The 16,065-nt window shown below is 41.2% G+C and overlaps 1 protein-coding gene across 3 annotated transcripts in view; it reads right to left on the reverse strand.

Annotated features, from left to right (window-relative positions):
• SENP5 (SUMO specific peptidase 5) overlaps positions 1-14,202 on the reverse strand; it is a 56,360-nt gene extending 42,158 nt beyond the window's left edge. For all 3 annotated transcript variants that reach the window (XM_082699788.1, XM_082699786.1, XM_082699790.1), the window contains exon 1: positions 13,553-14,202. The gene's annotated coding sequence lies outside the window, so the exon portion shown is untranslated. The remainder of the gene's footprint in view (positions 1-13,552) is intronic.
• Positions 14,203-16,065: the final 1,863 nt, after the last annotated feature.

Raw genomic sequence — 16,065 nt, forward strand, 5'->3', positions numbered from 1 at the left:
GGTAAAAGGGTAATGGGTTAAAGGAGGGCACATGTTATGTACATGCAATTGAAGAATCACTGAACACTACATCAAAAATTAATGATGGGAGGAGCAACATGGCAGAGGAGTAGGAGACCTAAATTTCATCTGGTCCCAAATTCAGCTAGTTATCAAACCATTCTGAAACCTATACTAACTCAACAGGAGATCAAAGAAAAGAATAACAGTAATTCCATGAACAGAAAAGCGACTACCTTCTGGAAGGTAGGACGTGCGGAGAAGTCAATCGGAAGCAATATACAGGAAGATAGACTGCTGGGCAGGGGTGTGTGTGGGGGGGCCTCCATCTGCTGGCTCCAGGCAAGGAATGGAGCAGCAGAGCACAAAATCAGAACTTTTAGAAATCTGCTCCACAGAGGGACATCACTCCAGTGATTAAGCTGGGGTTGGGGGTGGAATCCTCCCTGGGACAGTGTGGTCTCAGAAGCCTCGGGGTTACAGAAAGACCGTGAGTGCCTGAGTGTGGCAGAGCTCCCAGGTTTCGGAGCAGGGAAGCCAGCTGCAAAGAAAGAGCCAAGGAATGGGATCTCAGCTAGCAGTTGCCATAAACCATGATCTAAGGCAAAGTCAGGTCACTACTCTACCAGCAGGGACTTCACAAGTGGCAGATTCGGGGAGACCAACCCCCTCCTTCCTCCACTGGAAGAAGGAGCATGGGAGCATCCTGCAGGAATCTGCTGGGTTTGCAGACTCCAAACAGGACAGTGTGCCAGAGACAGAAATGCTTGGTCACAGGCCAGGTGAGCACAGAGCATGGCCGGAGACCAGGGAAACAGGAGTGATTGATTCCTTTTCTTTGAGGGCCCCCGCCTTCAGTGAGGTGGAGAGGCCGCCATTTGCATGCTTGCTCTCCAAAGCTGTACAGAAAGCTTTCAGGGAAAAAAAGCTACTGAGAGAAAACCCAAGCAGATTATGTAGCCCAGCCCCTGGCAAGAGCAGTGCAATTCCACCTTGGGCAAAGACACCTGAGGATCACTGCAACATGCCCTTCCCCCAGAAGATCAGCAAGAACATCCAGCTAAGACCAAGTATACAGATGAATGAGAACTGCAAAACTCCAGTGCTGGGGAATACAGCACATAGAATTCATGACTTTTTCTCCATGATTCTTTAGTCTTTCAAAGTTAAATTTTAAAAATTTTCTTTATTTTTCTATTTTAACTTTTCCTCTTTCCTATTTTAACCAACATCTTATCACTATTTTTTTTAAAATCTTTTCATTTTCATTTTTCAGTCATATTCTATCACTTCAATGTATTTAACATACATATATATATATATATATTTATTTTTTCTTTCTTTAAAATTTTGGGAGGAAGTTTCTTCTAGCAGACCAAAATACACCCCAAATCAAGTGTATGACTCTGTTCTATTCACCAGCCTGATCATTTTTTTTTCCCTTTCTTTTCCCCCCAGCTTTGGGTCGCCTCTGATTTGTTTAGAGTATATTTTTCTGGGGTCGTTGTTACCCTTTTAGCATTTTGTTCTCTCATTCATCTCTTCTTCTCTGGACAGAATGACAAGGCAGAAAAACTCACCTCAAAAAAAAAAAAAAGAACAAGAGGCAATACGACTCTTAGGGACCTACTCAATACAAACATTAGTGAGATGCTGGAACTAGAGTTCAGAATGACGATTATAAAGATACTAGCTGAGCTTTTAAAAAAAAAGCAAAGAGGATAGCAGAGAATCCCTTTCTGGGGAAATAAAAGAACTAAAATCCAACCAAGTTGAAATCAAAAAGCTACTAATGAGGTACAATCAAAAATGAAGGCTTGGGGCACCTTAAGTCTCTGACTTAAGCATCTGCCTTCACTCAGGTCATGACCCTAGGGTCCTGGGATCGAGACCCTCATCAGGCTTCCTGCTCAGTGGGGAGCCTGCTTCTCCTTCTCCCTGCTGCTTCTCCTGCTTGTATTCTCTAACAAATAAATAAATATAATCTTAAAAAAAAAAAAAAATGGAGGCTCTTACTGGTAGGATAAATGAAGCTGAAGAGAAAATTAGTGATATAGAAGACCAAATGATGGAGAATAAAGAAGCTGAGAAAAAGAGATAAACAAATACTGAATCATGAGAAGAGAATTCGAGAGATAAGTGATACCATAAGATGAAACAATATTGGAATTAGGATCCCAAAAGAAGAAGAAAGAGAGGGGGCAGAAGGTATATTGGAACAAAGAAGAGTGGAGAATTTCCTTAATTTGGAGAAGGAAACAGACATCAAAATCCAGGAGGCACAGAGAACCCCCCTCAAAATCAGTAAAAATAGGTCAACATCCCAATAGCTAATATTAAAACTTACAAGTCTCAAAGACAAAGAGAAAACCCTGAAAGCATCTCCAGACAAGAGGTCTGTAACCTACAATGGTAGAAATATTAGACTGGCAGTAGACCTATCCATAGAGACCTGGCAGGCCAGAAAGGACTGGCATGATATATTCAGAGCACTAAATGAGAAAATTTGCAGCCAAGAGTATTATATCCAGCTAGGCTGTCACTGAAAATAAGAGGGAGAGACAGAAAGCTTCCAGGACAAACAAAAACTAAAAGAATTTGCAAACACCAAACCAGCCCTACAGGAAATATTGAAAGGGGTTCTCCAAGCAAAGAGAGAGTCTAAAAGTAACAAAGACCTGAAAGGAACAGAGACAATATACAAAAACAGTCACATTACAAGCAATAAAATGGCACTAAATTCATATCTTTCAATAGTTACCCTGAATGTAAATGGGCTAAATGCCCCAATCAAAAGACAAAGAGTATAAGAATGGGTAAAAACAAAACAAACAAAAAATAAGACCCATTGATATGCTGTCTGCAAGAGGCTCATTTTAGATCCAAAGACACCTTCAGATTTAAAGTGAGCATGTCCCATGCTAATGGACATCAAAAGAAAGCTGGGGTGGCAATCCTTGTATCAGACAAATTAGATTTTAAGCCAAAGATTAAAATAAGAGATGAGGAAGGACACTGTATCCTACTTAAAGGGTCTGTCCAAAAAGAAGATCTAACAATTTTAAACATCTATGCCCCTAACATGGGGGCAGCCAATTATTAAACCAATTATTAACAATCAAAGAAACACTGATAATAATACAATAATACAAAATGGATAATAATACAATAATAGTAAAGGACTTTAACACCCCCTCGCTGAAATGGAGAGATCACCTAAGCAAAAGATCAATAAGGAAATAAAGGTTTTAAATGACACAATGGACTATATGGACATCACAGATATAGTCAGAATATTCCATCCCAAAACAACAGAATACACATTCTTCTCTAATGCACATGGAACATTCTCCAGAATAGATCACATTCTGGGTCACAAGTCAGGTCAATAGATACCAAAAGATTGGGATCATTCCCTGCATATTTTCAGACCATAATGCTTTGAAACAAGAACTCACCCACAATAGGAAAGTTGGAAAGAACTCAAATACATGGAGGCTAAAGAGCATCCTACTAAAGAATGACTGAAGTCAACCAGGAAATTAAAGAAGAATTTTAAAAATTCATGGAAACAAATGAAAATGAAATCACAACTGGTCAAAATCTTTGGGATGCAGCAAAGGTGGTCCTAAGAGGAAAGTATATAGCAAGACAAGCCTTTCTCAAGAAACAAGAAAGGTCTCAACTATACAACTTAACACTACACCTAAAGGAGCTGCAGAAAGAACACCAAAGAAAGCCTAAAACCCGCAACAGAAGAGAAATAATAAAGATCAGAGCAGAAATCAATGAAATAGAAACCAAAAGAACAGTAGAACAGATCAACAAAACTAGGAGCTGGTTCTTTGAAAGAATTAATAAGACTGATAAACCCCTGGCCAGACTTAGCAAAAATAAAAGGGAAAGGACCCAAAGAATGAAAGAGAAGAGATCACAACCAACACCAAAGAAATACAAACAATTATAAGAACATATTATGAGCAACTGCATGACAGCAAATTAGACAATCTGGAAGAAATGGATGCATTCCTAGAGATGTATAAACTACCAAAACTGAACCACAAAGAAATAGAAAACCTGAACAGACCCTTACCAGTAAGGAAATTGAAGGAGTAATCAAAAATCTCCCAACAAACAAGAGCCCAGGGCCAGATGGCTTCCCAGGGGAATTCTACCAAACATTTAAAGAAGAATTAATACCTATTCTCCTGAAACTGTTTCAAAAAATAAAAATGGAAGGAAAACTTCCAAACTCATTTTATAAGACCAGCATTACCTTGATCCCAAATCCAGACAAATACCCCATCAAAAAGGAGAACTACAGACCAACATCCCTGATGAACATGGATGCAAACATTTTCACTAAGGAGGCCTCAGTGGCTCAGGTGGTTAAGTGACTGCCTTCAGCTCAGGTCATGATCCTCAAGTCCCAGGAGCAAGTCCCACATTCTCTCCCTCTGACCCTCCCCCTCTCATGCTTCTCTCTCTCAAATAAATAAAACCTTAATCTAAAAAACAGAATCTAAACTTAGCCAATAGGATTCAACAGTACATTAAAAGGATTATTCATCATGACTAAGAGGGATTTATTCCGGGGCTGCAAGGTTGATGCAACATCCGCAAATCAATGTGATATGATACATTAATAAAAGAAAGAACAAGAATCATATGACTCTCAATAGTTGTAGAAAAAGCATTTGACAAAGCACAGCATCCTTTCTCAATCAAAACACTTCAGGGATAGAGGGTACATACCTCAATATCATAAAAGACCTCTATGAAAAACCCACAGCAAATATCATTCTCAATGTGGAAAAACTGAGGGCTTTTCCCCTAAGGTCAGGAACATGGCAGGGATGTCCAATATCATCACCACTATTCTAGAACTACTACTAGAACCACTACTATTCTACACTAGAAGTCCTAGCCTCAGCAATCCTCAGCAATCAGACAACAAAAAGAAATAAAAGGCATCCGAATTGCTGAAGAAGTCAAACTCTCACACTTTGCAGATGATATGATACTTTATGTGGAAAACCCAAAAGATTCCACTCCGAAACTGCTAGAGCTCATACAGGAATTCAGTAAAGTGTCAGGATATAAAATCAATGCACAGAAATCAGCTGCATTTCTATACACCAACAAAGACAGAAGAAAGAAATTAAGGAATTGATCCCATTTACAACTGCGCCCCAAACCAGAAGGTAACAGGAATAAACCTAACCAAAGAGGCAAAGAATTGGTACACAGAGAACTACAGAATACTCATGAATGAAAATGAGGAAGACACAAAGAAATAGAAAAATGTTCCGTGCTCATGGATTGGAAGAACAAATATTGTGAAAATGTCTATGCTACCTAGAGCAATCTACACATTTAATATAATCCCTATCAAAATACCCTCAACTGTTTTCAAAGAAATGAAACAAATAATCCTAAAATTTATATGGAACCAGAGAAGCCCCCGAATAGCCAGAGAAGACCCCGAATAGCCAGAGGAGTGTTGAAAAAGAAAACCAAAGCTGACAGCATCACAATTCCAGACTTTAAGATCTACTATAAAGCTGCAATCAAGACAGTATGGTACTGGCACAAAAACAGACACAAAGATCAATGGAACAGAAGAGAGAGCCCAGAAATGGACCCTCAACTCTATGATCAACTAAACTTCAACAAAACAGGAAAGAATGTCCAATGGAAAAAAGACAGTCTCTTCAACAAATGGCGTTGGGAAAATTGGACGGCCACATGCAGAAGAATGAAACTGGACCATTTCATTAGAGCACACACAAACAGACTCAAAATGGGTGAAAGACCTCAATGTTAGGCAGAAATCCATCCAAATACTTGAGGAGAACACAGGCAGCAACCTCTATGACCTCAGCCACAGCAACTTCTTCCTAGAAACATCACTAAAGGCAAGGGAAGCAAGGGCAAAAATGAGATATTGTGACTTCATCATCAAAAGCTTTTGCACAGCAAAGGAAACAGTCAACAAAACCAAAGACAACTGACAGAATGGGAGAAGGTATTTGCAAATGACATATGAGATAAAGAGCTAGTACACAAAATCCATGAAGAACTTATTAAATGCAACACCCACAGAATAAATAATCCAATCAAGAAACAGGCAGAAGACGTGAAGAAGTTTCTGCAAAGAAGTCATCCGAATGGCCAACAGACACATGAAAAAGTATTCAACATCACTTGGTGTCAGGGAAATACAAATCAAAACCACAGTGAGACACCACCTCACAGCAGTCAGAATGGCTAAAACTAACAGGTCAGGAAATGACAGGTGTTGACAAGGATACCAAGAAAGGGGAACCCTCCTACACTGTTGGTTGAAATGCAAGCTGGTGCAACTACTCTAGAAAACAACACGGAGGTTGAAAATAGAGCTACCCTACAACCGAGCAATCGCACTACTGGGTACTTACCCTAAAGATATAAATGTAGTGATTGGAAAGGGGAACATGCACCCCAATGTTTATAGCAGCAATGTCCACAACAGCCAAACTATGGAAAGAGCCTAGATGTCCATCACCAGATGGATGGATAAAGAAGATGTGATATGGGATGCCTGGGTGGCTCAGTTGGTTAAGCAGCTGCCTTTGGCTCTGGTCATGATCCCAGCGTCCTGGGATCCAGTCCCACATCGGGCTCCTTGCTCAGCAGGGAGCCTGCTTCTGCCTCTGCCTGCCATTCTGTCTGCCTGTGCTCGCTCTCCCTCTCTCTCTCTGATAAATAAATAAAATCTTTAAAAATAAACAAACAAACAAACAAATAAATAAATAAATAAAGAAGATGTGATATATATACATACACACGACGGAATATTACGCAGCCCTCAAAAAAAAAAAAAAAAAAACAAACCAAATCTTGCCATCTGCAATGACGTGGATGGAACCAGAGGTTATTATGCTAAGCGAAATAAGTCAATCAAAGAAAGACAATTATCAGGGGCGCCTGGGTGGTTCAGTGGGTTAAGCAGCTGCCTTCGGCTCAGGTCATGATCGCAGGGTCCTGGGATCGAGCCCCGCATCAGGCTCTCTGCTCAGCAGGGAGCCTGCTTCCTCCTCTCTATCTGCCTGCCCCTCTTCCTGCTTGTCATCTCTCTCTGTCAAACAAAAAAGAAAAAAAGAAAAAAGAAAGACAATTATCATATGATATCACTGATACGAGGAATATGAGAAATAAGACAGAGGATCATAGGGTAAGGGAAGGGAAAAATGAAACAAGACAAAACCAGAGAGGACAACAAACCATAAGAGACTCTTAATCTCAGGAAACAAACTGACAGCTGCTAGAGGGGAGGGGAAGGGGAGGGATGGAGTGGCTGGGTGATGTACACTGGGGAGGGTATGTGCTACAGTGAGTGTTGTGAATTGTGTAAGACTGATTAATCACAGACTTCTACCCCTGAAACAAATAATACATTATATGCTAATATAAATAAATAAATATAAATTATGTACTATATAGTAGCTTATTAAAAAATTAATTAATTTTTAACCGAATTAAAAAAAGAAAAATTAATCTCCCAAATATACTGCCATTATAATCACAATAAAAACTTCTGAAAATGAAAAAATTAAAATTAAATTAAATTTAAAAGTCTTAATTTGATTCTCATGACATTTGTAAGAAAAATTTTAGTAGAATGAAGAGGACAAAACCAAGATGGAGTAAAGACGACCATATATAAAACTGCTCAAGAAGCCTAAGTAAATTGGAGAGAGACTAAGCAGAGGTTTTTTGATGGAGACAGTTGTACATATTTAAATGCTGACAGCATACTTTACTTACGGGAAAAGATGGCAGATTGAATACATTTTACTCTTACTCCCGCCTAAGTCCCATTAAGATGAAAATAAAGCTTTTTTTTTTTAATTTTAAGATATAATTTATATACAATAAAATATACAAGTCAAAGAGTTTGGGCTTTTTTTTTTTTTTTTTTAAGCATACATACACAAAATGAAAGAGAGAACAACAAAAAACCCTTTTGGAGGTTAAAATGCAGATTGACTTAAAGACTAAAGAAAATTAAAAAAAAAAAGAGTGAAGAGAGTTAAGCTTGTAATGAGGAAAGCAATCCAATTTATACAACAGTGCCTCAAAAGAGGTCAGAAATTGGCAGCAACAAGTTCTATAAAAGAGATATGAACATGGTGCTAAAAACAAGATTGGTCAAATCACTTAGATACCCTCCTACTCTCCACAAAATACAGCCAACTACCCCTATCCCACCCTGGGAGAAGCATGGAGCTTTATTTTCTATACTAAAACAGTGTAATCCAATAAAACTTCCACAATAATAGAAAGTTTCTAACTACCTTGTCTTATATGGTAGCCTCTGGGCACATACAGTTACTGACCACTTGAAATGTGTCTATGATGCAAATGAGGAACTTATTCTTTAATTTTAATTATTAAATTTAAGTTGCTACATTTGGCTACTGGCTACAAAATTGGACACTGCAACTCTAGAGGGTAAAACAATGGATTCCTGGACTGAAAACAGCTGGTCCAGCTAAGAATGAAGGTATCATACTGAAAAGAGTTGAGTTAAATGAACATAAGCAGAGTCTACACACTAAGGGCTAAAACCTCTAACCCAGACTGCTGGATGCCAGCTTACAAGCTCCAAGCAGAAGATCTGAAAATTCTTTTTTGAGGAATCTAACTCACTCAGGAGGAAAGCCAAAGATGTTGCTACGGAAGGTTCTCCAATAAAAGAATCCATCAGTATACCCTAAAATCCACAAATCCCAAGCATGCACTCCCAACTACATGTAATTAAAATTAAAAGCAACCTCCACAGGTGGTTCTTCTACATTTCTGCCCCAGTATTATTTTTTTTTTTTTTTGACAGAGAGAGAGAGATCACAAGTAGGCAGAGAGACAGGCAGAGAGGAAGGGAAGCAGGCTCCCTGCTGAGCAGAGAGCACCATGTGGGGCTCGATCCCAGGACCCTGAGATCATGACCTGAGCCAAAGGCAGAGGCTTTAACCCACTGAGCCACCCAGGCGCCCCCTGCCCCAGTATTCTTGACACTGCTGTTGTATTCATGTTCACCAAATACCAACATATGTTCAGACATAAAACACACACACAATGAAAACAAAAATGAGCTTTCAGGGTGCCTTGGTGGCTTAGTTGGTTAAGCATCTGCCTTCGGCTCAGGTCATGATCTCAGGGTCCTGAGATCAAGCCCCACTTCGGGCTCAGCAGGGAGTCTACGTCTCCTTCTGCTTCTCCCCCTGGCTTGTGCTTTCTCTTTCCTGCTCACTCTCTGTCACTCTCAAATAAATAAAATCTTAAAAAAAAAAAAGAGCTTCAACTTTTATGAGATACTCACTGACTTCCAGACAGTCCTAAGTCTGAACAATCCTTAAGGGATCCATCCTTAAGGGGAAATGTTTGCAGTGTAGCCACCATACAGGTTAACTCAAGCACTGCTATGAAAAAGTTGTAAAAAGCAGACGTAAAAAGACAGTCATAGCCGTTGCACAGCAAATAAATAGGGATGGGGTTACCCATCCCAGAAATATGAGAGACTGAATGGCTTGTAGTAGGAAACCAGATTTTTTTTTTTGCCACTAAAGATTTATTTATTCTAGAGAAACAGCACGAGCAGGAAAAGAAGAGGGAGAGCAAGAGAGAACATCAAACACACTCCATTGAGGGTGGAGCCTGATGTGTGGCTCAATCAGAGGACCCTGAGATCTGGACCCAAGCCAAAACCAAGAGTCAGGCTAGCTTGACTGACTGAGCCACCCAGGTGGCCCCCTGCAGGCATCTTAACACTTTTCATGTGTGTGTTTAGCCTAAGATCTAATTTTTGCTCCTCTTACAAATAAACTCAGGATAACTCCCTACCAATTATACCCGAGGCTGGCTGTACCTTCTGCCAGTCACTTGAGGCCAATGCCCACCTTGGTCTGGGGCTACAGGAAACAAGATTAAAAACAAAAACAAACAAAAAAATAATGCCCACTGGCATCGGAGAACATGAATGAACCATAAAAAGACCAAGATTGAGAACCAGAGACTAACCCATTTATAGTCCCTACTGGTAAAACTTATCACATTCAGCCACTGTATATAAAGTAGATTAAGTATCCAGTTTTGGTCTCAAGTCCTCATAGACATAGAAGACTGCCTCAAGGACCAGCAAATGACTTTCACTAGGTCTTCATGTTACTATCCTCACCCTGCCTCTGTTTCTATGTTAAATCTGTTCCATCAGTTTAGACTAAAATTGGGACTCTGGGTCCATATTTATCCTTTTTAAGTACCTCTACTTGAAAAGTCTGCTCTGCCAGAATCTGAAACAGCAATTTTTAAAACCTCAGAATTAGGGTATTTTAGACACAAAAATAAAAAACTTAGAGACTCCATGACTTGGCTTTTCATCCCAGACATGTATCATAGGTTTCTCTAGACTCAAATTCATGTACAATGCATTTGTTAACATGGTTTGTTTATTTTAATTATTTATTAAGTAATCTCTATACCCAATGTGGGGCTCAAACTCATGACCCCAAGATCAAGAGCCACATGCTCTAAGGACTAAGTCAGCAAAGCACCCTGTTAACATGTTTTTATTAATGAGCAAATTTAGAACACCCTTTGTCATCTGGTAGTAGAAAGGTAACATACTATAAACAAGATTACTTTCAGAAAATAACTCAGCATCCACCTCTGGAGGATTTGTAAAGTAGGGTCCATTTCCATCTCTACTAATAACACAGAATAGGAATACTAAAGCAATATATATGTATATGATTAGGTGGTAAAAGTGCCTCATATGTACATTTCTTAGAGTGGAAAAGCCTGATGAGATAGATATAGAGTTTTTCCACTCTAAGAAAAGTAAATATACATCTCTCATTTGAATGTGATGAAAAAAAAAAAAAATACATCTATCTACCTACCTTTATATCATGAGGCTTTTCCACCCTAAGAAAAGTGCATGTGAAGCACTGTTATCATCTAATCAGTTGATCCTTTCCAGGCATCTACCAAATGCTTTAAATCAGTGGCACATTACAACTAAACCAAGAAAAGAAAAAGGACTAAAAATTCAAGCTTAAATACTGAAAGCCTCTAACTAAATTAGGTGTTTATAGGCAATTAGAGACCTTCAGAGGGAAGTCCTCAAACTGCACTCCACTAGAAGCTGATTAGTGATACAAAGTGGCCATGCATACTAGGATGGAGGAAGGGGTTTAAAGAAACAAAGAAAAGGCAACCTGTGTATTATAAACCCCTGCACTGGGTTTATAAGCCAAAGCAAAAGGAAAATTTTCTTAAATTGAAAATTTTCCATGGTTTATGAAAGCTTGGCATAAAAGCCTACTAAAAAACTGACGTACAAAGTGATATAACCTTTATATACTTGTGCCAAAAAACAACCTAAGCAACATTTAGTAAGATATTTTACTGTAAAATCTAATACTTTCATCAGAGAGCTTTAAGAAGTTTTAGTGCACAGGAAAATACAAAAAGAATTATACTGAGCTACTGACTTACAGGACCTATCTTCTGGGCTCAAAGTGGTACAAAACCTGAAAGAGTACTACTCTTTACTTAAATAAAGTTATTTGTTAATGGCATCACACTTTGACTGGGAGCCTGTTCATAAACTAATATGTGAAACCGGCTCTATATCTGGGTTTTCAAAACATGAGTATCACCTGAGAAGCTATTTAAAAACCACAAATACAGATATCATACAGAGATCTACTGAGACAGCACCCAGGCACCTAGACTTTTGTATTAATTCCCCAAATGATTCCAATGCCCAGCCAGGTTTTGGAACCACTGGATTAGATGACCCTTAAGATCCCTTCTGTGTCCATGTGCAATTCTGTACTAAAGGAACTGGAGAGGGCGCCTGGGTGGCTCAGTGGGTTAAGCCGCTGCCTTCGGCTCAGGTCATGATCTCAGGGTCCTGGGATCGAGTCCCGCATCGGGCTCTCTGCTCAGCAGGGAGCCTGCTTCCTCCTCTCTCTCTCTGCCTACTTGTAATCTCTCTCTGTCAAATAAATAAATAAAATCTTTTTTAAAAAATTAAAAAAAAATAAAGGAACTGGAGATTGCACTTGGCTACATAATGTGTGGCAGCCATCAGCATCATGTTCCACTGCCGAGGAAAGGAAAGCATCCTTAACTGTCTGACCAAGCAACTGTAAGAACAGGTGCTCTTTACTCAGATCACTTGACTGCATTGCCACACCCTCTTCCCTGAACATTCCTGACTTGGGGTCTATTAAACTTCAGAGTGGGATATGTCTTACTCCCCAATACAGAGAAAGGCAGCTCCTCAGATTAACTCATGACTGTAATATCCAGCCACTCAAAGGGTCATTTCTCTGCAATTCCTTGCACATTTTCAACTCTGTTAGAAGCATAGTGCAGGGATCCTCAGAAATATGTGTGAAGAATTCCTTCTAAAGCAGGCCAAAGTGTAAATGAATCCCCTCCAGCTTTTCTTCCTAGAAAGGGCCCACTGAGCACAAGTATCTGGAGAAAGAAGCAGAACTGATTTAGGTTATTCCTCATAAACCAGCAATGTTTTATCAACAAACATAAGATACATGAGTAGCTAGGAGAGTCTGACCTCTTCCTAATGCTGCACAACCCCAAACAGAGCCTGCAGTTAGGTTCTAACCACACACCCTCCTTCATACCAAACTCAGTTATTCTGCGTAAAAGACATAATTAGAAACCTACCATTAAGTGTCCAGGATATTCCTAAATCCAAAACATTTAATGACTGATGTTCTGCTTTTTTCACTCCATTTCATTCTCCCTATTTATACAGGCATAAAAAAGCGCCCCTTTACGTGTGGTTAAAAATGTCGAAGTATCTAGCACAAGATTAAAACCACCACCAAATGGCAGGCTAAGATTTTAACTCAGCTGTTCAGACTCTTACATACAAAACCCTCATTTCCCACATCCTCTCCGCGTCCCTCTTCCCCCAGCACAGAAGCCCAGTGCAACGGGGGTTGATACCAACTAACACAGAAACAAAAATAAAAAGCTTTATGGAAAACAAGCTTCCCACCACCCTAGCGTTTAGTTGTGCCATACCCATTCACTACAACAAGGTCCCAGGAGTGCGGGCTGAAAGAACTAAATGCAGGAAGGAAGCAGAACGGTCCGAACAAATATAAACCTTTGGATTCCCAATCCGCAGTCCGGGGGAGACCTCTAACAGCAGCTCTTCTTTTCAAACCTTTCCCTGGCCTCAGGAGAAGCGGCCGGGGGCGCTAGCTTTTTTTGCTTCTGCGTCGTACAGTTCAGACTGGGGAGAAAAAGGGGAGGACAACGGTGCCTCGGAACGAGCTCCCTGCCCGCCCCCAGGAAAGAACAGCAGCGCCCAGGGAGAAATTTGCTGCCTCCGGCTCGGGTGTGGGGGGAGGGCAGCGCCTGAGGCCTTCAGGCCGGGGTGCTGAGCTGGCGCGCACTGGCGCGGGAATGGCCAGCCAGCCCGGTCCGTAAGTCATTCCGATTTGACACCGGGGCTCCTGCTTACCTACGTCCCTCGCTGCCCGCACCTGCCGCACCAGGGGTCGAGATACTGCGGCAGCTCAGCCTGCGACCGCGCCTTCGCCAATTCTAGGGAACCCTGGTCAGTGAGGAGGTGCCCGGCCTGCTCGCAGCGGCCACAGCCACCGAGCTTCCTTCACAGGCGCCGCCGCGACGCCGGCGCTCACTTACAGCGTCACCTCCTTCCGTGCCCTTCCGCCTTAGCCCCGCCCGTCCGTGGTGGGGGCAGCGGAAGACAGAGCTGCGGCCGGGCGCTAGGGCGTGGCTCCGCCGTCCCTCCGCTTCCGGCGGCGCGCTTCGCGGCCTCCCGGCTTATAGGCCAAATGTTCCCCGCTGGTTCGCACCATCACTTACTGGCGTCTCCCTGCTTGCGCGTGAGGTTGGTGGGAACGGAGATTCAGAAGTTGCAGAGGCTCGACAGGGTGGATTTGAGACCTCTGTTCAGTCCCCTCTCAATTTTTTAACCCCAAAAGTGCTAAGGCCGACCACCGCTAATCCCTTTCCCTTTTGCCAAAAGCGAAGGGGGCACATTTCTGCACTGGATGCGCTTTGAGGCCTGGCCCGGGCTTTTCTTGGGGGTTTTCCCGTGATCTTACCCCTTGGTATAGTAATTGCTTCTTTATCTTGCTCCGCCTCGCAACTGAGAGCACTTCCTCTGCAGAGCAGAGCCCGGTCTTACTCAGCGTTGTAGTCCCAGCACCAAACTGACTGCCTACAGGTGTTTACGTAGGTCTGTGCAGTAGAGCTATAATTTTTTTTTTCCTCATGAGAGAGGAAAGTGGCTTCAGCCTGATAAATGTTCAAGCACTATTCACTCAACGCACGTTTCTTGAGCTAAATAGAAAGTATTCATTCTCTTGCAAGCCCTCAGTCTAATTGTGGGAGACATAAATGGATAGTTACAATACACTGTCTTGACATAAAACAATAGGTTTGTAGTGGGTGATGAATTAAATTTTGGGCATTTGATTTGGAATAGAAGGGAGGCGAGTATAATTGAATATCAAGGTTGGGTGCTTCAGAGCTTTGCACCCCAGGAGGGAAATCCTCAGCCTTTGTCTCTTCAACTACAGTTTTTGCTTCATTTTGTCTCCTTCCCTCTGGGATTCCAACTACATAAGTAAGATTCTTTGATCTTATTCACCATGTTTTTTCGTTTTTTTTTTTTGTTTTGTTTTGTTTTGTTTTGTTTTGTTTTGTTTCAAGCTTTTATTTATTCACTTGACAGAGCCCAAGTAGGGGGAACGGGAGAGGGAGCAGGGAGCACAACTTTATCGGGGCCCCATCCCAGGACCCCGGGACCATGACCTGAGCAGAAGGCAAAGGCCCAACGGACTGAGCCACCCAGGCACCCCTCACCTGTGTTTTAACACTTTGTACTTTTTTTTTTTCACTTGAGGCTTCAGCTTGAGTGTTTTCTATTGTCCTGTCTTTGAGTTTCCTAATTCTCTCTTCTGTGATCTTCAATCATCTGTCAAATCTCTACACTGAGTTCTTAGTTTTTAATACTGTATTTTCGGTGTTTTTTTATTTAATAAATTTTAGATTCCAGTTACCTGTTGAAAGTCTCCATTTTTCATGTTGTTAATTGTTTCTTCTGTTTTCTTTATCTTTTAGTTTTGTGGGATTTTTCCCCCCTCAGTCCTTATTTGCTACTTTAATATTTTGGTTAAATATTTGTTGATCTGGTTCAGTGGTTCATAATTCCCGCATGATTATCTGTCACATTTTCCTGCCACTTCACGTGTTTGGTAATGTTTTCTTATGTGTCAGACAGTGTGTATAAAAGAATTATAGAGCCACCACATTATCATCTACCAGTGAGGATTCCCCCTTCCCTCTGTTAGGTTGGCTGAAGGGCTGGTCATCACAATCCAGTCAGGGATTGAGATGAGTCTTGGCAAGTTTGCCCTCTTAGACTTATCCTACCTCTAGTTCTTCCCTCAGGGGCAGACCAAGCTTTTGATAGACAATCTCAGCCCTGAAAGCCTACAGTGTTTCCAGTTCATTCCTCTAAGGCTTTGAGCTTAGCTCTTCAGCCTCCAACCAACTCTGCTTTAAAATAGGAGAAATGTCAGGACACCTGGGTGGCTCAGTGGGTCAAATGCCTGAGTCCTGATTTTTTCTCAGGTCATGATCTCAGGGTCCTGAGATTGAGCCCACATGGAGCTCTCTGCTCAGTAGGGAGCCTGCTTCTCCCTCTCACCTCTGCCCACTGCTCTGCCCACTTGTGTGCTCTCTCTTTGTCAAATAAATAAATAAAATCTTTGAAAGAAAATTTCTCTCTCTCCCTCTGCCCTAAATCACCCCCCAAAACCCTGTTCGTGTATGCATGCATTATCTCTGAAAAAATAAAAATTTTTAGAAAGATGAGAACTGTCTTAAGAGATTTACCATGTGACTGAGGAGACCATGTCCCTCTAATGGGGTATGGTTTCTTAAGCATCATGACTTTTTAAAACTTTTGGTTCAGGGGCACCTGGGTGGCTCAGTCAGTGA

The sequence above is a fragment of the Mustela nivalis genome, assembly GCF_964662115.1.
Source record: "Mustela nivalis genome assembly, chromosome: 1".
Classification (NCBI taxonomy): Eukaryota; Metazoa; Chordata; class Mammalia; order Carnivora; family Mustelidae; genus Mustela; species Mustela nivalis.